Here is a 21877-nt window from a genome sequence, read left to right as displayed (position 1 = left end):
TGATACTGAGTGTGGTCCTTTGAGCTTCCAGGTATATAGCAAGGAGTCGTGATCACTACTTTTTTTGTGGCAGGATGTTGAGTTGGTCAATATTATGCAGGAAGTTTTGAGAGGTCCAGATTTAGAGGTTTACCATCTTTGTAGAGGCATTTTATATTCAAATCTCCAAAGATTAGGAAGTGAGGTTTGTTTAAGGCTATACAGGACTCATCAATGATGTTGGACATGGTTTGTAAGAAAATAGAGCTCGAAATCATGGCTGGATTCCAGTATACGTTTATTAGCAGTGTATGCATTGGGTAGTTTTCTTCAGACTGTACATGTTGAGGGACAGTCCACTGAACAAAGGGATTAGGATTACCACTCTTTAATGCTTGTAGATTTTGATCGTGTTTGTTCATCGTGATTAGGCCAGCATATGGTCTTCCTTGGTGGCCTTTTTCTGCAGGGCATGCGAGTGTTGTGTATCCGTCCTGAACAGGTGGGCTAAGGAGCCATGTTTCTTGCAGACAAATGATTGTGTGACCATTGAGATTCAATATCGAGCTATTCAACAAATGTTTGAATCCTCGTGTGAAAGCAAACTTCCAATTTTCTCGGTTGGAATAACTCCTGGCTAGTGTTCATTTGAGATTTCCAGGGATTTAGTTAACCAAGTCCACTTAGATCTTCCTTCCAATTTGTCTAAAGGGCTAAAGAGATTGACCACATGACGTGTCTGCTCAGATTTGTTGCTGAAGGTGACTTTCAGGGGGGCCACCTGCATGTCCAATGACTTAACCGGGCTTGTTTCTGTGCGCAGCATAGAGGTTAATTTTCGCTGGTAATTTGTTGATTTACTTTCATTATCTTGTCGTGCAATCTTTGATGGTATAAGCTCCCTTAGCTTAAATCCAAATGGTGGAATGGCTGAATTGGCCTCTAGTATTGTTTTTTTGATTAGATGGGACTTCACGTGAAGAATCCCCCAACAGGTTCTTGTGTCCTCTACATATTCTGCAATCGCAATGTCAGACGACACAATGGTTCTCAGTACAGCCACACAATGAAGTAAATGCATCACGTTGTTTCTATTTAAATTTACTTTGTTTCTGGCACTCAGTATATTTCCTAAAACAAAAATTCTCTATTCTTCTGCAAGAACCAGCAGATGTTCTCGCTGATCACGAGGGGAGTATGATGTTGATTTTTGTCTCGCTTGTGGCCCTCTCAGATTGAGGTCATTCGACTTGACCACTTTGTTTTAATTGCAGTGGTGATGACCCAAAAATGCGTTAGGTAGCAAGTTTAGCCATTTTTAGGAGAGTGTTAGGAATGTGGTTGAGCTTGCTACTTGATGTGTCCTCTTCTTTTAGATCATTTGCTTGGGTATTGTCACAACATTGTGATCTGCTTGTGGCTCAAATTAACTAGCGTGTGTGGAATCACAGGGGTCTTTGTTGTCCCCTAGATATTGCGACTGGTCATCTAAGAGGTTGAGATCATCAAGATTAGTCGCTTGACATGGTTCTTTGGTACAAGAGTCGGTTTGATGTTCAGGCAATACTAAAGGCTTTGATTGTTCAGGCACTGCACCTGATCAGGAGCCTTAGATCTCAAGGTGTTTCTTTTGAATGGCTTATTCTCATAATGAGTGGAACAGGGGGTGGCATTGTCATAGTCCTTAGGAACGCACATGAGTCATTTGATTTGGGCTTGGTCCCACTTTTAAGATTTTTTAGTTTCTTTTTTGCAGCTGCTAGAGCCTTGGCTTTACCCTGAATCACAGGCTCAGTTGTGGTGAATAGGTGCTGTTTTTTAAATATTGAGAAAACGTAATCCTCCTGCTGGCAGAGCACTTGTTCACTACTGATTGTGAAAGTGGTGTTTCTTATAGTTCTGCGCGACACCTTTGAGTGGATCCTGTTCGGCCCTTCTGGTTACTTTTGTTGCATTTGTCACTTCCCTCCCAGCCGATGACTTGCCAACCTGAGGGCACTCAATCTCAATAGGCACATCAGTATGCTTAGCCACCGGCCACGTTGAATTTGCGAGTTCTTCTTTTTGAAGCGCAGGGGCCTGTGTCAATGCTTTCGGTGGCTCTTTATTGGCTCTGCTAATTGGTTGGACCAGACAGTCTACGTCAGCGGCCAACCCCCCCTTTCTCATTTTGGTTCAATGGATAGGGTGTTGGTAACCCATTGAGCTGTTTTCTCATCCATTTCATAGAGCCCATCAGTTCCGCCATCATTATAGTTTTTTCCTAATGGTCACCACTAGCCAGATTGTATAGACGTGCATGCCACATAGCTGATGTTTCTGCCTCACAATCGAGTCTGGCTTGGACTTTGGTGGTGAAAGCCTCAAAAAAACAAAAAAGCATTTTTGAATGCATCATGGCCAACAATGTAGCATGATCTTTAATGTTATCATTGATTGACTCAGTAAGCTCTAGGAACAGCGCCAGTGAGATGGATATTGCCACCATTACGTTGTTATGGATTTGGATGCCAGCGACCACCGACAACTGTGCCTTGCCTTTATTAGGTTCACTATGATAGTGCTGCCTACTCGATTCAATCGAAATCGCTTGAGTCGTTTAGTGGTGAGCGATTGAATGAGTGTGCTAACTGCGAGTTACACGATTGAGCTCTTATTTCGATCCATGGATCCTCGCTGACTTGGTGCGTGGGGGCGCGTTCTCATTTGACAAAGTGAGGCTGGGTTTACTTCTTGTTCTTCTAGTTTTGACCATAAGATCACAGAGTGCCTGAAGATCCTGACATTCAGTTGATGGTTCATAGGGGTCTGTTGGGGCCACGACTGATATAGAATGAGCTGCTCGTGTCACACTTTAAGTTGGGACTCGAGCTTTACTGTTACTGCCTTGTTTAGTATTCCTTGAAGGCAAGGCTCGAGTCAAGGTCTGTGGGAAGAGTAGAAGCAGGACTTGACTATGAGCGGGCACTAATCTGTCTGACCTAACGACTCGGTTACTTATGAGCGAGCGAGCCTCGTTATCGACAGCGTTTTCTGCTTCGAGCTGTTCCGCTTCAGTGATATCAAGTTTGCTGTCACAGTTTGTGGGAGGGACGGGCAAGGTAAGTGTTTTTTGGGAGATACAGAGCTGCCATGTAGCCGCTGTTGTTGGCCTGTTCGCGGCCCTGTGTGCCGTGTAGTAGGCAAAATAGACAGGGCTGGCATCTCCGTTCAGGGGGAAGCGGCAAGTTGGTGAAAAGCATACATGGTGGTCAGACTCCAGGAGTAACCCGGGAGTGACAGGGGGAGGATGCATTAATGCGTACTCATGCGCCGCCTCCTTGACCAGACCCACTTTTCTTAAAGGGACAACAACAAAAGCAGCAGGCAGGCAGGAGCCACAGCAAATGCCAACAGAGACTGGGAGAGACTGGACTCTCACCGGACTCATTGTGTGATTTATTTACATTTCAATTCAACCCTATGAAAGAGAGTGCTACAATATTCAAGCCCTGCGTTTTTATACTTTGTCCAAGCAATGGCTCGCCTACCATGACTCTGCCCTGTGCACTCTCCCCTGCAGCTCTTCACCTGCTCTCCCATTGAATCCTACAGTATTTTTTTACCCATTTCCAGTGCTGACCATATATATAAGGGGCAGAAAAGGGACGTGAAAATAAGCAGACTTTACACGATATTTTTTTTTGTCCGAAAAATCCTAAAAACGCTGCGCGCTGACGAATGAAGATAACATATCTTTAAAAAATGAAGAAATATGGGAGGCAGGGTTACATATCACAGCGGTGCCCAGCGATTTTGTGAAATGAGCAGAACAAAATGTACTTAGAGCTAATGAAGAAAGCATTGCATTATGCGGGTCTATGTGGGACTTTGATTGTTTAAGGTGAGGTGCTCCCCACTGTGTTGTTAGCGGGATTACTTCCACGGGTCTAAGATACTTTTTTGCTCCATTGCATTAAAGCAGGTAAAACGAAACCCTGATGCTTCGCTCCCCTTTTTAAAAAACATTCTGGGTATATATAAAGGGTCATTTGCAGATACACGATTTGTTGTTGGGAAATGCAATTGGCTTCATTTCAGGTACATGTTTCTTTTGTTACAGTGCGTTCTGGGATCCCGCTCATGGGTGCAGATGTTCGGGTGCTGAACATTCCTGAAGACCCCCCAGATTCCATCTTAAGCGTAGCATAGGGTCCTGCGTGGAGAACGCACGCATCTTGCCTCACGGAAAAGGAGCGGCAGGAATGTGGAAGTTAGGCATGCTTTTGAAGGGGCCTTTGTTTTCCAATCAAAAACGAGTTCCAGAACTTGGTTGGATAAGAACATGGCATGTTCCGTTTCTGATAAATGAATTTTAACATCAGCATATTTTTTCATTCAAAAGAAAACGTTCCATAAAAAGAACCACGTGTGTGTGGGAGTCATTGGACCAGGCCGGCAGAAGGCACGTTTTTTTTTTTTTTTCATTTAATGTAGTTATGTATTGTTGAGTTGTGTGCCACCACACTTCACTTTGATTTTGTTAAGAGCGTCGAGCAGAAAAAGGGAGAGGGGTTTGGGGTTGGAGGACCAGGGGACAAGTAAGAAGCACAAGATTTGCAGAGGCCTATTTTAAACTCCATATAAGGCATCGATTAAAGGAGAGAGGGATAGAGAGGGAGAAGAGAGAGAAAGCAGGGTCAGTGCAAGCACAAGGCGAACTAGGCAGCTACCGACGTTGCCAGAAACCAAGGAGCGCAAAGCAGCAGTTTGTTCCCTCTGTTATAACTTACAAATTTAGTTAGTCAATCTGAATTCAAGTGGCTACACGACGCACACCTACAAACCACAGATTGTACAGGTCTAGAAGCCACTAACTTGGCAGCAGAAGACGTCTTATTTCCTACTTATACCTGAATTTTGGCCGCACGCCATGTCGCCTGGTGCAAAAGTTAGAACATGGACACCCAACAAGAAGATGCCTTGACAAAACATAAGAACTCTACTGGTCAATCACCCAGGGAGGTCTTTGTCAAGGTCCATCTGTGAGGAATTCGATCATCTGCACGGGGAGAGTGCGCTAGCCTGGCCTTTTTTGATTTTTTAAAAATAAAAATGATTGAGGGGAGATCAACCTCTGAAAATGTGTGAGGTCATTCCGGACACATTTTCCCTGCTCACCGCACAAAACGCATAGTCACGTCCTATCCTGTCATGTTCAGCTGGAATGTGACAGCCACAGGTACATCAAAAGCATCAGTACTATTGCAGGCAATGTTTCGTCCCTGCTAGGTATTAGTAATAGTAATGGAGCTTGACATGGAGACTGTAAAAGGCATGGCCAAGGATGTCCCGCGCGTCTTATGTCATGAGAGGGGACTCACCCACAGCACTAAAGTTAATAAACATGAGTTACTGACCAGCTTCCATACTCTAGAAGCAAAGACCGCTGGGGAGAAGACCCAAATGGACGGGCTACGCCCCGTGTACCAGAACGGGCAAGACCTTCTGCAGGGGAAAAATTAGGAGGACCGCATGAGCAGTGTTTCCTGCTGTCATCCCGCCGCAGGGCAAGTGTGGTTTCTCAACACTCGAGAGCATCAGTTACGATAGGGGCTAGTGCAGCATCCAGCAGGTCCCAGGCCTCAGCAAAGTCTCTAAGTGGCCCAGTAATTGTTGCGGCTGTTAATGAGGCAGCGGCTAGAAAGCTCCTGCTCGAGGAGAGGAGACTAGCACTAGAGGAACAGAAACAGCGGGACAAGGTCCCCATAGAGCTGCACAAGCTGCCGCTTGAAGAGAAGAAGGAAGCCAAAAGATCCACCTCTAGCGAAAGCAACAGTAGTGGCTCACATATAGAGTGCCCGGGATAAGCTCTGACGGCAAATCCCCAAAGACTTAGTGCAGGCTTATGAAGTGGGAAAGGATAGTTTTGATTGGTTTGAAGCACTCGAGCTGGCTTTCCAGCTACAGAAGGTGGATGAGGTACTATGGGGTGCAGCCCTGATGAGTCGCTTATCGACACCAGGGACTGATGCAATTCTTCAGTTAACTCCCGAGGAAAAGCCAGTTTATGAGAGCATGAAGGCATCCCTCCTCAGAAAGTTCTGTAAAACCCCAGAACAGTATCTAAAGAGCTTAAGAGAGCTTGGAAAGAAAAGTGGGCAGACATTTGAAGCGTTCACACACTTGTCATTGAGCGGGTGGCTGACTGGTAACAAAGTTGACACATTTAAAGGATGTCCAATTTGATTGCGGGTGAGCATGTATTGAAAAGTTTTGAGGTTGACCTACACCAGCATCTTGTGGACAAGACTATCACAGACCCCTGGGAGCTTGCAAAGGCTGCCGACAGGTTTCTGAGTACTCAAGTCCAGAAAAAGGCTGAGGCGAGCACACCCAAAGCGGAAGAGAAATCGGCGGACATAAAAGTAAACAAGGATGGGAAGGACAAAGGTCCAACCCAATCCTATTCAAAGTCAGGTCCCTAAAAGAGCGAAGGGAAACCCCCAAACTCTAGTTCTGACGTGCACACCAAAAAGAAGAGCACAGGCACCCCTAACACTGGGACATCTGCTTTCCCACCACCCAAAGGTTGTTTCTTGTGTAAGGAGCTGGGCCATAGGAAAGGGGATTCTGCTTACAAGGGGTTACCCAAGCAAGCCATAGTGAATGTTGTACTCGTGGAAGAGGCCATCGTTAGTGTGGGCCTCTTAGAGGAGGACGTCCCACTAGGCCAGGGAGTGGCCGAATGTGGATTGATTACACAGAGTGGGAACAGTACCGGGTCTCCAAAAGAGATCCCAGTTCTCAATAATACTCAACTCAATCTAGAACATGTGTATATCAATGGACACAAATCTCCAGCAGTACGAGACACTACGGCTATCATCACTGCTGTCACCCAGCAGTGGGTACAGCCAGGCCAGTATATTGATGGGCCAGATTGTAGCGTGAGTGAGTTTGATGGAAAGAGTAAGTGACCCTTAGCGGTGATCTATCTATCTATCTATCTATCTATCTATCTATCTATCTATCTATCTATCTATCTATCTATCTATGCTTATCAAGCACCAAAGCCCTCAGGCATCCAGGCGCTGAATCCAGAAAACAAAACTACAGACAGAGCTTTCAGGTTCCTTCAAAAAAACAGCCTGGTCTTCAACAGCTTCCTAAAAACAGAGTGATTTTCGTCCTTTTAGAGTGATTCTGGGAGCTCATTCCAGGCCTGTGCAACCTGGACAGGAAAGGAGCGACCATTGCCCCAAACTCTCTTGAATTGGTTGACATTCAATGGCATGCCTTAGCTGAACGAAGATTCCTAGTGGGGTGGTAGATCTCTGCTTGCTCATTTAGATATTTTGGGGCAGTTCCAAAAATACACTTGTGTTCCAGTATCAACAACTTTAAGAGGACTCTAGCTGCCACTCGGAGCCAAAGCAGCTCTCTCTGGGCCACTGCCACTGGTTCTCTCCGAACCATATGATGGACTATGCACACTGCTTCATTTTGTACTTTTTACAGTTTCTGTATTGCATTCTTACTGGCACCCCCTATCAGAGAGTTGCAATAATCCAGTTGTGGTAATATAATAGCCCACACCAATTTTGCACACTTTTCCCTCGTGACCGTAGGGCCAACAAATCTCAACACTCTCTGAGATAATAGTTGGTGTTCCTAACTATATAATCCTCATGGGCATCAGCATTTAAATTAGGTTCCATATAAGTGCTTTTTGTCTTAACCTTCCTATCCACTGGGATCAAGTAACCCTCAATATGGAAACCAGAGTAATCTTGTCCTAGGCTTTCCTGTGAGCACTTGGATCCATAAATCATCAGCTCAGTTTTCCCGGCATTTAAGCAGTGCTATGTAGCAGTGAAAGACTCCATTCCTGTCCCATGCTTGTTGGGTAATGATCTTCCTGATCCCGAGATAGTCACAGTGGCTACCCAATCGAAGGATAAAGAGATTGGCAGATTAAACACTCACATGGCCTTAGGGCCTGGTGCGCTTCCAGCGGGCTTGTTGGATGGACCGGTGTGGCCAGTAGCCCCTAGTCAAGTTCCACAGACTACTGAGTTGCCTACTCCTGCGTGAGAGGGGCTAGTAGCCACTGTGGACCCTACTTTGGTAGCAGGGGACTCAGTGACTTCTGAGGAACCTGAGATGGAGGACCAGGTGGGCACAGATCTGATGGGCCTGCCCAAGCTAGATGAGTTCGCATCTGCTGGGGGCCCAAGTCGGAATGACTTCTTGACAGCCCAGAAAGAGTGTCCCACTCTGGTGGGTCTGCGGAAGTAGGCGGAGGAGCAGGCTAAGGCAAGGCCCTTGGCCTGTTCAAAGTGGACTGGGAGGATGGACTCCTGTACAGTGAGTCAAAAGACTATGAGGATCAGGGCACCAGAAGGTGGATGATTCCCCAATGCCACAGAGGGTTCCTTTTGGATTTGGCTTGCCAAATTCCTTTAGCGTGTCACTTGGGAGTGACTTACACATCAGATTGGTTGTCTGCACACTTTTACTAGCTGCAGTTCGGCGTAAAGGTTAAAGAATTTATCCGTTCCTGCCTGACTTCAAGCTTCTGGCAAGTTAGGTGGTGCCACAAAGGCCCCCTTAATTCTACTACTCATGGTTGGACGGCCTTTGGAGATGAATAATGTGGGTCCTTTGGATCCTCAAACCAGCTCAGGGAACAGATATATCTTGGTGCTGGTAGACCACGCCACAAGATACCCTGAGTCTTTCCCTCTGAGGAGCATCAAAGCCCCCGTTGTTGCAAAGGCTCTGATTGGGATATTCTCCTGTGTTGGATTCCCCAAGGAAGTTGTTTCAGAGAGGGGATCAAATTTCATATCAGCGTATATGAAGGATGTGTGGGAAGAGTGCAGAGTCACCTACCGGTTCTCTACATCCTTCCATCTAAAAAACAATGGGCTTGTTGAGCGGTTAAACAAGAACACCCTAACATCATGATAGGTGGCTTGGAAGAGCACCTGAGGAGAAAATGGGATATCCTCCTGCCATGCCTTCTGTTCGCCTGTAGGGAGGAGCCACAGAACAGAGTAGGGTTTAGCCCCTTTGAGCTTCTGTTTGGACACCCTGTATGAGGTCCCCTTAGTATAGTGAAGAGGGATGGGAAAGCAAACCCACATCCCCCACATGAGATGTGGTGGACTATGTACTCGGTCTTCGGTCCAGAATGGTCAAGTACATGCAACAGCCGACAAAGAACCTTAAGGCCAGTCAGGAGCTGATGAAGCACTGGCACAACCAGAAGGCAACAGTGACAGTCTATTCTCAAGGCCACTGAGTGTGGATTATGGAGCCTGTCAAACCCAGTGCCCTTCAGGACAAGTGGACTGGGCCGTACTGTGTGCTAGAAAAGGTCAGCAAGGTAAATTATCTCATTGACGTGAAAGGACCTAAACAGATGTTCAAGGTCTTTCATGTCAACCGGCTAAAACCCCATTATAACCAGGATGACTTGGTCATGGCATTAGTGACTGACGGAGAGACTGAGAGGGGGGACCGATCCACTCCCAGATCTCTTGCACATTGAGGCCACAGGTAGGTCAGTTGAAGGTGTCAACCTTGCAAAGGACCTGTCAGAACAGCAACTGACAGACTGTTGCCATTTACAGGGACAGTTTGCCGGTCTGTTTTCACCGACTCACGGTCGCGCAGATTGGTGCACCCATGATGTAGTCACTGGGGACAGTAAGCCGGTGAAGAGTAGGATTCACCAGATGTTCAATAAGGTCAGGGACACCATCAAGGAGGAAGTTTCCAATATGCATGCTGTCCCTAGGAGTAATGGAGCCATCCCACAGCCCTTAGGGTAGCCCATTGGTACTGGTCCCTAATAAGAACAGTGGTTGAAGACTGAGGTTCACTTTTGTGTGGACTACAAGGGGCTCAATTCTGTCATGAAGACAGATGCTCACCCCATTACTCAGGAAGATGAGCTCATTGAGAAGCTCAGCGCTGCCAAGTACATGAGTATCTTTGAAATCACAGCAGGGTACTGGCAGGTCGGCTTGACAGGTGGAACGAGAGAGAGATCAGCATTCTCAACCCGGGAAGGACATTATCAGTTCACTGTGATGCCCTTCGGATTGAAGAATGTTCCTGCCACTTTTCAGCGGATGGTTAACCAAGTATTGTCTGGTCTGGAAAATGTCAGTGTCGCCAATTTAGACAAGATTGCTGTCTTCAGCCACACCTGGGAGGATCACTTATGCCACCTGAAACAAGTGCTTCAGACTCTGCAGAATGCAGGTCTGACTATCAAGGCCACAAAGTGCTAGATAGCTCAGGGAACAGAGACTTACCTAAGCCACCTGGTCAGTGGAGGTAAGAAACAACCTGTCGAAGCAAAGGTACAGGCTGCTAATGACTGGGACATCCCCACCACAGAGACTCAGGTGAGAGCCTTTCTATGTCTCACCGGGTACTACCGGTCGATCGTCAAAGGGTATGGGACCATTGCCATGCCCCTGAATGATGTAGCTTCCAAGAAGATGCCGTAAAAGGTAACCTGGGCCCCCCTGTCAATCCTCCTTCAGGATTTAAAGGATGGATTGTGCAGGGCCCCAGTTCTGAAAGTGCCAGACTATGGTCAGGCGTTCATTATCTACACAGATGCCTGAGAGTTTTGGATTGGAGCAGGGTTAGCGCAGCTGAACTTTGAAGGGGTAGAGCAACCAGTGGCCTACATTAGCAGGCGGTTTACAAAAAGGGAAAGGAACTGGGCTGTCATAGAAACAGAGGCGTACACGGTCATTAGGGCCATAAAGAAGCTGAAACCATACATCTTTCGGCCTCACTTTACGATCCAGACAGACAGCCGGCGTCTGTAGTGGTTAATGGCCATGCAAGGGGAGAACCCTAAGTTTTGTGTTGGGCCATATCTCTACAGGGATTAGATTTGGACTATGTGAGGAACTCATGGTGGCAATTTTCTCTTAAACATGTTCATTAGGATGAGCAATCTAATAGAAGTTTTTTTAAGCAATGATAAAAGGGCTGCCTCTGAGCACTAACCACATGAACAGGGTCCGACTGGGGCATAAAACTGTCTTGGCACCAAGGACAAAATGCCCCACAGTTGCAAATGTCAATCCATTCCTTTTGTGACATTCTGTTTGAGTAGTACCCAAGGGGGAGGGTTTTGATAAAATCTGATGCAAATTGTGTATTTTAAGAACATGTATTCTGCAAGAATGGCTGCAGCTACTAGGCGCATGGGGAAGAAACGTATCAAACAATTAGCCCACTTTGACCAAAAAAAGTGCCCTCATTAGAATTTTGCATTATTTTGGTTCGGGCATTGCCCTATTGCCCTGTAGGTCAGTCTGAGTCTGCCCATGAGTGATTTGGTGCTGGGTTTGCTCTCAAGCCGAAGTGTATCTATTCATGCAACTTTCAAGTGACTTTATGGATAGGATGTATTCCTTTACCTCTTCTGCATTCACTTTGCGATACACTCACTTTGTCACATTTACACCTTCATACCTTTACTTCTTCTGTCTTACATTTCTTCTAACATTCACTGCATCATTAGAGGGGGAGACACCCTGAACCCCCACTTCTTTCCTAACCGCTATTGTTCCTCCTAACCCATCCTTGACCCCAACCTAACCTTATAACTAACCTTACCATATCCACTGCCGCTTGAAAATGTAAAGATGCAGACGAAGTAAAGGTAAGAAGTAGTATATTCATGAAGAAGTAAATGTCTGACGAAGTGCTGTGGGAGAGCTAAGTGGAGAAGACGTTTTTTAGGTGAAGCAAAAGGGGAAACCCATGAATAGACTATTTTGAGCACACACACTATTAACAAGTTGTCATACTTTGTATTTGGGTGGATTTATGGATGCACACATAGAGCCTCATTACAAGTTTGGCGGTAACTCGCCGGTGCTACTGGCAGTTTGCCGCCGAACCAGTAACACTGTTTCCGCCACCTCATATCCTGGTGCCACCAGGACAATGAAACTCCTGGCGAGCCAGGATATCAGGCGGTGGAAAGTGTAAGTCCCCATTATCATGGAGTCCTGAGAATGGGGACACAGAAGAACCAGCACCGTTACTAACGGTGCTTGCATGACAACTCTGCCTACCAGGGCCGTTGCGCCCGGCAAGTGAGACCTGCTGGGTGCAACGGCCCATGTTGGAAAAGTTGGAGTAGTGTGACGGTCCACAAACGGTACCGGTACGGTGTGACCAGCACCCTTAATTCCAGACTGCCACATTTGGATTGAGGCCGATTATCTAGCATTTCTTTCAATGTTACAAACCAAAAACTGCCCAATTTATTTGCAAATGTCTGTAGTAACTTTTCAAACAACGCTGAACAGCAAAGGGTAGGGCTTACCCATGTATACCGGGGTATGTTTATCTAGTGCAGGTTATAAAAGATATCCATGCTCTCTGAGAAATGTGCATGTTGAGAGTAAATGAATATGGCTCAACCTGTCAAAGTTTTATTTGCTTGTGTAATTTTATATTAAACTTACAGTGAAAGGCATACAACTAACTGAACATTTTGGAAGGTCATTGCAGAATACAGGTAACTGGATACTAAAATAAGTTCTGACCCTGTCAATTCGGGTCACTTAAAAGCAGGGCAGATGAAATAGGCCACTAGCAGAGAAACTCTACATATGGGTCACTGATAGTGCTTTATGTTCAGTGGACATTTACTCCAAAGGGCCACGTGCGTGTGTGTGTGTCTCTATCGACAGCAGAGCATACCGCCACAATGTTCATCACCTCACCCTTCCACTGTCACACAAGAAGTACAACTGACAGTGAGATATTGCTGAGAGAGAGTGCAGAAAGCAGGCATATTTGCACAGTGTACTGCCTGTACCCACCCCTCTTCTCAGCCAGCTTCTGGTAAGAGCAGCTGATTGAGTGAGAGGGGCATTCTGAACTCAGAGAGCTCCATGTGCGTAGAAGATCTATGGCTGTATGGAGCCAGCACCCAATCTGTAACTAGACTGTTCTTTACAAATGAAGCTTGCCCTGGTGCTGCTCATTCTGTAAATATCTTGATCTTTGAGCCTCTTGGAAACTTGCTTTGGCCATGGAATGGTGTAACAATACCCATTTGGATGGGACACACACACTGTACCTTTCCAGGTCGCAGGTTCGAATCCCGGCAAGGCCAACTCAGCCTTTCATCCTTCCAAGGTCAATAAATGAGTACCAATTTCGGTTGGGTGATATTGTATGTAAATATGTGCTCTGTAAAGCGCTTTGGATTAAGGTGCTATATAAATAACACATCATTATCATTACACTAGTTTGTGAGGAAAATGTACGTTGGCCATGCCAAGCTTGCACTGTCCCTGCCGATTACTGTACCTGTCCAAGGAACGCCTGCACTGGTCCCACCTACACCATGCCTGTTATATTTGTAAAGGAAGCCTCTTCTGGTCTGCCCATGTAATAACTATGTGCTATATTTGTGAGTACATTTCATACTTTTGGGAACAGCTGTTGCCTTCGTAGTTACTCTTATGGGTGTCCATAAGGGAAGCGACCACCACTGCTACCATGCTTCACCTGTTTGCTGTGTTACAATAGCATGCAGTGTTGCTGTCAATTTTAAGAGTGACGCTTTCGGTGTTGCTACTTGTTCCACACCTGTTCTTTGTGCAGGGGTCAGTTGCTATGATGCTCTAGATATTGTGCATTTCCTGTATGTCTGGGAAGCCGGAACCTCGAATGCATGTGCCGTATTTTCAGCCTGTGAATAAAGTCTGTACTGTTTCTGCCAGTGCTGTACCTATTTAGTGAGTAAGGAAAACGCCAGAGTCACCCACATTCAAAAAACAATTCATAACTTCACACAGCAAACGTCATACTACCATGGGGCTTTTCTGGGCAAGGTTTGTGGGAAATGCACATGTATACAGCATCGGGCAAGTACAATTGTTTAAATCTCCATGCAGCAAGGTGTACTAAAGCCCCGACTAAGGAAGCATAATGGAAGCTGAGCTTCTCCCACCTCACCACTCCACCTCCTGGCCAGGTTGGGAGGTTGATCCACTGCCCTATTACACAGACAGCCAGTACTAACTGTGGCCCATTGGCAGTAATAAGTCTGGTTGTAGAGCTTACCTGCACCGTGGGATGGTGCTTTGGGTAGCATGACACCTGCTCTGGGCAGGCGGAAGCAGTCCCACTTCTTTCCTTCAATGAGATAATTTTAGCACCCAACTTAGGCATGTTAGACAATCAGAATGTACACAACATGGGCTTCCACCTGATGGTACACACCCACATTCTCAGCTTTCTATCTGCGGCTTCCTGCCACACTGGCCTGTATATTTGGGTACATTCAGATACAGTCACCCCCCCCCATTTCCCAAACAATGGGGCTCATTACAAGTTTGCCCATATCCTGGCGGTAAATCTGCCAGGATACCGGAAAACTGTAATACTGATACCCGCACTCTTTCCGGCGGTATTACCGCCAGATTACGAGTGCCGGTGTCAGTTGTAAATCCCCATCCCATGGAGTCCCTTTGGATTGAAATATGCCAGAGACAATACTTCCAACAATGTCTCTGAATGACCTATTTCAGGGTGAGGGATGTCCTTAGGTTTTCATATCCAACAACAGTTCAGATCAGAGGCTATGAGAGACATTCTAAGCTAAATCGGTGCCTGCTATGAAACCACTGCGTTATATAGTCCCTGCTAGCTGTGGTGTTTGACAGGGTTGTGTGGCAGACTCTCCAACTCGTCTTTTAGGGTAGAAGGTGCGTTGGCCCGGGGGGACCGGGTGCTGTTAGGGAGGCTGGTCCCTGGGGTGGTGTGGGTAGGATTCCTTGGCTTACCCCACCATACTGCAAATTTTAGCAGGGCCTGTCACACTGTGCAGGATCATTCCAGTGTCCCTTTAACAGAGGTCCCAAGCATGGGTACTACATCTAAAGCACCAGCACCAGTTTGGGAGAACTATTCCCAAATACATAGAGGAGTCGCAGCCCTCCATCTGCCACAAGGTGCTCTGGCATGCCGTTCACAATCCATGACAGGATAATATTGGGGCCCACAGGGGAGGAAGGGTCCTTAAAGTCTTGCCCTCAAAGAGAAAACGGCACCAGAAGCACTAGAACCTGAGAAATACAAAATGGACTAGATTGAGAGAGGCAAGAAGGAATAATATGAAGTTTAGAAAGAGGGTGCAAGGAAAGAAGAGTGAGGAGAGAAGAATGAAGGAAAGAGGATCAGCATTAGCAAGGGAAAACGTGGCGCGTTCATATGTATGCTTAGGGAGAGGAAGTGTGACATAGAGGAAGTGTGATGGAGAGGAAGTGTGTTGAAGTGCACAAGGATGGAGACAAATTCACCACTAAAACTTCCTTCAAAATGGCCCATGAAATGTCCAATAACCCATTTGTCACCAACTGCGTCCAGTAGAAACTATTTAGAAATACGAAAGTGGGATTTTGAACAGAACACTCAACATATTGTTTTCAAGTAAAAAATAATGAAGAGACAGCAGACGCTGCTCATGACATGGGCGGATCATAGCATATTATTCGATGTCAGCTGCAAGGAGCTCATACTAGCACATTTCAGAATACCTTTTAAGAAATGGCTTCCACTGGATCCAGTTTAGCATATGGGTTTTATTAATGGAGTTCATCTGATCAAATAAAATCAGCTTGCTTGATAGTAAATGGGGAGCTTTACAGACAAACATCTGTGAGCAAATGGTTCCCTTAGAAACCATTTGCATCTTTGTATTCTTTATTTAAGCACCAGACACAAATTCAATCTAAATTCATCTAGACGAATGCTTAAATATATAAACAATCTATAACACTCTCCAACATCTCACTTATATATACCAAAAATCAGACATTTGGCGAGGAACAACCCAGTGTCCCTTCATCTGAGGAAGAGAATGAAAAGACAGTAAGTGAGAACCAAACATTCTTGAATCGATTAGCTGTCGATTGAAGTGATAAATATGATTCAACAGCATTTTTAGCCACAGTGAGATCTCTCGGCGAACGTTTCACACTAGGCAGTTCTTCCAACACAAAAGTATCCATTGTATAGCAATTCGGAAAATTATATTCAGAAATGTTCATGTTATTTTAGATATTTAAGGATAATGTCAATCAGTGCCTGAGATGTTCTGCTGAGATATCGCAATCAATTTCGCCCGAGATGTTCCTCTGAGATATCGCAATCAATTTCGCCTGAGATGATCCGCTGAGATTTCGCAACCAATTTCGCCTGAGATATTCCACTGAGATATCGCAACCAACCAATTTTGTCGGTCAAGATAGAGCAGACATCTGACCAAAATGTACATAACTGTGAACATGTATATACAATATCAAAATAGTGTGATTCTCCTGTTCCATGTCCAGGTGAGCAACCTTTCCATTCTGCATTGAGCAATGTGAGTTTAGCAGGCGTGTAGTACAGCTTATGGCGGATGTTAAATTGAATGAACTGAAGTTTAGAATGAAAGGAATCACATTTAGTAAGCAGACAGATCCTATTGCACTGTTCCTCCAAAAATGTAAGGGCCAAATCTAAAGACCATTTATTAAATGGCCTGCCTAATTTAGGGCCTAATCAGAAAACAACCAATTATACACCATAAATGCAAAGCGTCTACATCCATGAGAATGAATGACGCACTATTAACAAGGTTGTCTTTGCAGTTCACACGGGAATTAGGTCAACCTGGGTTGAACAGCCGACTTCATGCGTCAATATGGTGCATCATCACTAAGCTCCCTCTATCCAACAGTGCATACATCTTAACAAGAGAGATAACCTTAACATTTAGAAATACATCACCTGATACTCTGAGACTAGCCGATTCCCAAATGTAACAAAGTGCCTTATCAATCGTGGACGGAATATCGGCACTGCCCAAAATCTGCACGTACCTATGATAAAGAGACTGAATCGCCAGTCTACGTAAAACGTTCTTCAATGCTAAAAGCAAGATCATCAATGGGTCAGAAATACATTCATCACGACATGCCCAGGATATATTTTGCAGGTTTTAATATTTGAGTCTCCCATAGCTACTTTCTCCAATTTGACATGAGGGTACAATCAATCCTCTCCAAACCAATAATGCATGTAGTGAATCTGAGATACAAGATTGGGACCTATAAGCCCCCTTTCGCATATGGTGCATTCACATGATCTATCCTCAATCTTGTCGGGCCAAAAATCCCAAACAGACATCAGAAACTAACTGCTGAAATTCTGCAAAAATCATACGACCCGGCCAAATTCGGACATTATGAAAATACACAATAACTTTAGAATAAGTACCCTCTGTAACAGGGCCACCCTACCCATCATCATCAAAGGCAGCTGTGCCCGCTAATGTAATGTCCCTTCCAAAGGCAACTACATGCTCACCCACTTTTTTGGCATACGATTGAGGTGTATTTCGAGACACCACAACAGCAGATATTTAAATGACTGCAGTGTGCACCGGAATCCCGTACAATCTACCAGGGGTCCAGTCTGACCCATAAGAGGGAACAGTTCACACTTGTTCCAGATAATCGCAATGGCAGGCTGGCCGCCACCATTTGCTTATAAGTAATGGGAATGTGTACCAGTTGTGTTCCTGTTTTATTAAATGTGTCTTGCTTGCCGTCATTACGTTTAGTCTAGAAGATATTTATATGCAATGCAGCAGAGTAGAGCAAAGGCAGGCGAGCCATGGTTCATCATGTTGCTATCAAGTGTTACATTCGGATGCGTGTGGGTGTGTCGCAGGTGGTGACGCGCGGGGGAGCATTGCCATGAATGTTCATAGGTGACATTACATGGTTTAAGCCGCTTGGGAGTGCGTGCAAATGAAGATTTTGATGTTGTCACTTTCATATCCTTACGGTATCACACTGTTCATTTGACTATACTGGAGCTAATCACCCCTGTTTCGTAATCTGCCTTTTATAGGTGTGCCTTGGACCATGGCCACATGCTTAAGACCTAATATGTACCAGCTTTGAATATCTCCAATATTTTTCATAGAGCAGATTCCCTGTGAAAGAACATGTTCTGCTGTGTCATGCCAAAAAGGTAGACACAGATAGAGGGGGCATGCCAGGGAGGGAAACAGAGAGTCAATTTTGCACCCCCGGAAACTCCTTCCATCACGGTGGCAGGATTATATTGGGGGAATCAGATAAGCAGGTTCAGGGAGCGGGCAAGGGGTACATTGAGAGTCAGTTTGGCATCTCCATGCAGAAGCCCCCCAACTCAGTGGCGGGATTAAAAGTCTGGAGGGTCACACATGCAGACCCAGGGAGCGGGCAAGGGAGGTAAGGAGAACATTGAGAGTCAATGTGGCATCCCTCTACAGAGGCCCTAAGTCTTGGTGGCAGGATTAGAGGGTGGAGTCAAATACGCATGCTCAGGTAACATACATGGGAGGCAAGGAGAACATTGATAGTCAGTTTGTCAACCCCCCCCCCCCCCCGCTGCAGAGGCCCTCCATCTCGGTGGCAGGATTATAGGGGGGTCAAATACGCATGATCAGGAAGCATGCAGGGGAGGTAAGTAGAACATTGAGAAGCAGTTTCGCATCTTCATGCAGAAGTCCTTCATCTCAGTGGAAGGATTACAAGGGTAGAGGGTCACACATGCAGACCTGTGTGTCATGAAAGAGAGATAAGGAGAACACTGAGAGTCAGTTTGGCATCTATCCCGCAGAAGTCCTCCAGCTCAGTGGCAGGATTAGGGAGTGGTGGCCAGATATGCAGGCTCAGGGAGCATGCAAGGGAGGTAAGGAGAATATTGAGAGTCAGTTTGGCATCCATCCCGTAGAGGTCCTCCAGCTCAGTGGCAGGATTTGGTAGTGGTGGCCAGATATGCAGGCTCAGAAAGCATGCAAGGGAGGTAAGGAGAATATTGAGAGTCAGTTTGGCATCTATCCCGCAGAAGTCCTCCAGCTCAGTGGCAGGATTAGGGAGTGGTGGCCAGATATGCAGGCTCAGGGAGCATGCAAGGGAGGTAAGGAGAATATTGAGAGTCAGTTTGGCATCCATCCCGTAGAGGTCCTCCAGCTCAGTGGCAGGATTTGGGAGTGGTGGCCAGATATGCAGGCTCAGAAAGCATGCAAGGGAGGTAAGGAGAATATTGAGAGTCAGTTTGGTATCTATCCCGGAGAGGTCCTGCAGCTCAGTGGCCGGATTAAGGAGTGGTGGCCAGATATGCATGCTCAGGGAGCCTACAAGGAAGGTAAGGAGAGCATTGAGAGTCAGTTTGGCATGTATCCCGCAGAGGTCCGCCAGTTCAGTGGCAGGATTAGGTAGTGGTGCCAGATATGCAGACTCATGGAGTATGCAAGGGAGGTAAGGAGAATATTGAGAGTCAGTTTGGCCTGCAGAGTTCCTCCGGCTCGGTGGCAGAGTTAGAGGGGGATTCAGAAACACAGCCCAAGGACCCTTATATCCTGCTGCTAACTGATGACAAAGTGTTACTACATCCAGTCTCACTACAAGCTGACAAAGGAAATTAAATATTTTTCTAGGCTGCAGTCAATTTAGAGTGTGTCATGTGGGAAAAGAAGCAAGACAAGAAACTGCTGAAAATTGGATGACCGCAATGAGATGACTGAAATACTCTAAACTCGGCCAAATATCCAGAATGTGGATTTCTTCAGGCCAGGGAGCATGGGTTGATGCTCTGGCTCACACTTTCAGTGACTCAGAAAATACCAAGCCGGCTTCAATCCGAACATTTCTGTATCCCCTGGTGACTCTGTCCCAAGTTGTACAAGGTATGAATGGTTGGTTCCTTTTTCACCAAGTATCATCATTCGGGAAGTTAGAAGCAGCTTTCTTCAATGCGGCACAAATCTGAACACCACAGCTTCTCTCTTCGCAAAGCAAGAGGAACTCTTTTGCTTTGCCCAAGGTTCGATCCAGGATCGTGTTAATGCCTAGAGTGAGACTCTGGCTTTACTGCCATTTTGTGACCATGGCTGAAGGAGTGAGTACACTTACAACACTGTTCTCTGTTGCTTAGTTGTGTCTATGGAGGGGGTGATTATGGTGCAAAGCCTTCTGGGAGTTCCACTCTGGGTGATATCTGCCCAGCAGGGAATTGCACTTTCTGGAGTGAATTTCGTCAACCAAGGAAAGACTGTGCTTTCTAGGAAGCGACAAGAGGTTGAGTGCTTACTCTAACAACCCGCTTTGTGGCTATTTGTCAAGCAGCTGATGCTGGTCCCTCTCTCTGAGGCTGTATTTATTTATTTATTGCATGTATTGCCAGCGCCCAAACCCGTAAGTATCACGGCTCTGGTAACTTAAGAATCAGTGCATGGGAAGAATATGGTACATAGGCATAACAGTAGAAGTTGCAGAGAGACAGGTAGGGACCAATGAGTGCCCCAAAATCAGTTTAGTCGTATTTGTCAAACAGCCAGTTTTTTTGCAGTTTTCTGAAGATGAGGTAGGAAGCCTGCTCTTGGATGTAGACTCTCAATAGTCGCAATATGTGTCATTGTGACCCGTACCAAGCTGTTTTATGAAAACAGATGCCATGGGAAGCAGATACACAAGCCAAACAATTTGTGTTTGCTGGGGTTCCACCACTGGTTGACCTGCAGTGGGAGGCAAACGACCAGAGATTAATCAATATGGGCACAATAGTGTGGGAATGGAGGGGGTGACGGGGCTGGAGAAATGTGATCTTGTGGTGGCCGGATACCGGAATTGGATGGGGTCACACCATAAAACCTTGGACAGCAATTGTATCTTCTTTCTTTGAGGGACGTGGAGTCTCCACGATGCCTTTCGCTTAGATTGGTTATTGGAACCCGAGGTGAGTGGCATTCCCTAAATGAGTCCAGGAGTGGGAAGAAGACAAGACTAGGTGACAAACCAGCAGCCTGTATAATATTGGCAGGAGATTTCAATGTGCACATAGAGGGGCAAAGATTCGCCAAACTATCAATAAGGTCCCCCTGCCCATATCAGCTAAGTAAGGAAGGGAAATTGATGGGCTACAACTTAGAGACAGACACCAAATCGGGAGATGTTCTGTAGTTAAATGGTACAACCCCATCTGATTTGTTGGGTATCCCTATGTATGTGACCATGGATATAGGAAAGTGCGATTGATTACATATGTATCACTTCAAGGTGGCAGTCAGTAGTTAGGGCTCTGGAAGTGGTGGACCAATCAGTGTCTGACCACTATCCATTAGTGGTCAGACTCAGTCTTTCATCTCAGGACCTGAAGACTAGCGGCCTGTGCGTTAGGGGTGCCCGGATTGGATAATCCTGAAGTGGGCACGGAATAACAGTACTTTATTATAAGTGTATTGCACCAGAATGCCTTCCATTCAAAACGGTACCATTTGTTAGGTTCGCATTTGGGAGAAAGTTTTACGCCACTCAAAGCATTTGTCCTCCAAGCTGCAACCCACATTACAGAGGGAATGAGAAAAGTAAGGTTGGTTATTAAGAGTGGCTCAGAGGTTGCCCGAAGACAAAAGAAAATGTGGCAGTGCCACAGGGAAACACAGACAATGAGCATTCTGCAAAGGATTTTGCCATGAGATATCCACGTGGCCGACAGGAATTAAACTGTTATTGGTCCTCAAGTGGAAGAGATTCCTTCTCCCTTCTTCCATGCTCAGGAGCAGGCCACGTTGGGTCATGTGAGCAGGGCCACGTTGGGTCATGTGAGGAGGGCCTTGTTGGGTCATGTGAGCAGGGCCACGTTGGGTCATGTGAGCAGGGCCACGTTGAGTCATGTGAGGAGGGCCATGTTGACACAGACGTAAGGGATATCCCTATGCCCAGAATTGCTGCACAGTTCTGTGCAAGAGAGGTAGCAAAGTTTGCCTGCCTTTCCTAAGATCTTCAATGCAGTATTGGAATTCGGCTAGCAC

Source organism: Ambystoma mexicanum, chromosome 9 (assembly GCF_040938575.1).
Source record: "Ambystoma mexicanum isolate Mex_15411 chromosome 9, UKY_AmexF1_1, whole genome shotgun sequence".
NCBI lineage: Eukaryota > Metazoa > Chordata > Amphibia > Caudata > Ambystomatidae > Ambystoma > Ambystoma mexicanum.
This window is presented reverse-complemented; position numbering follows the sequence as displayed.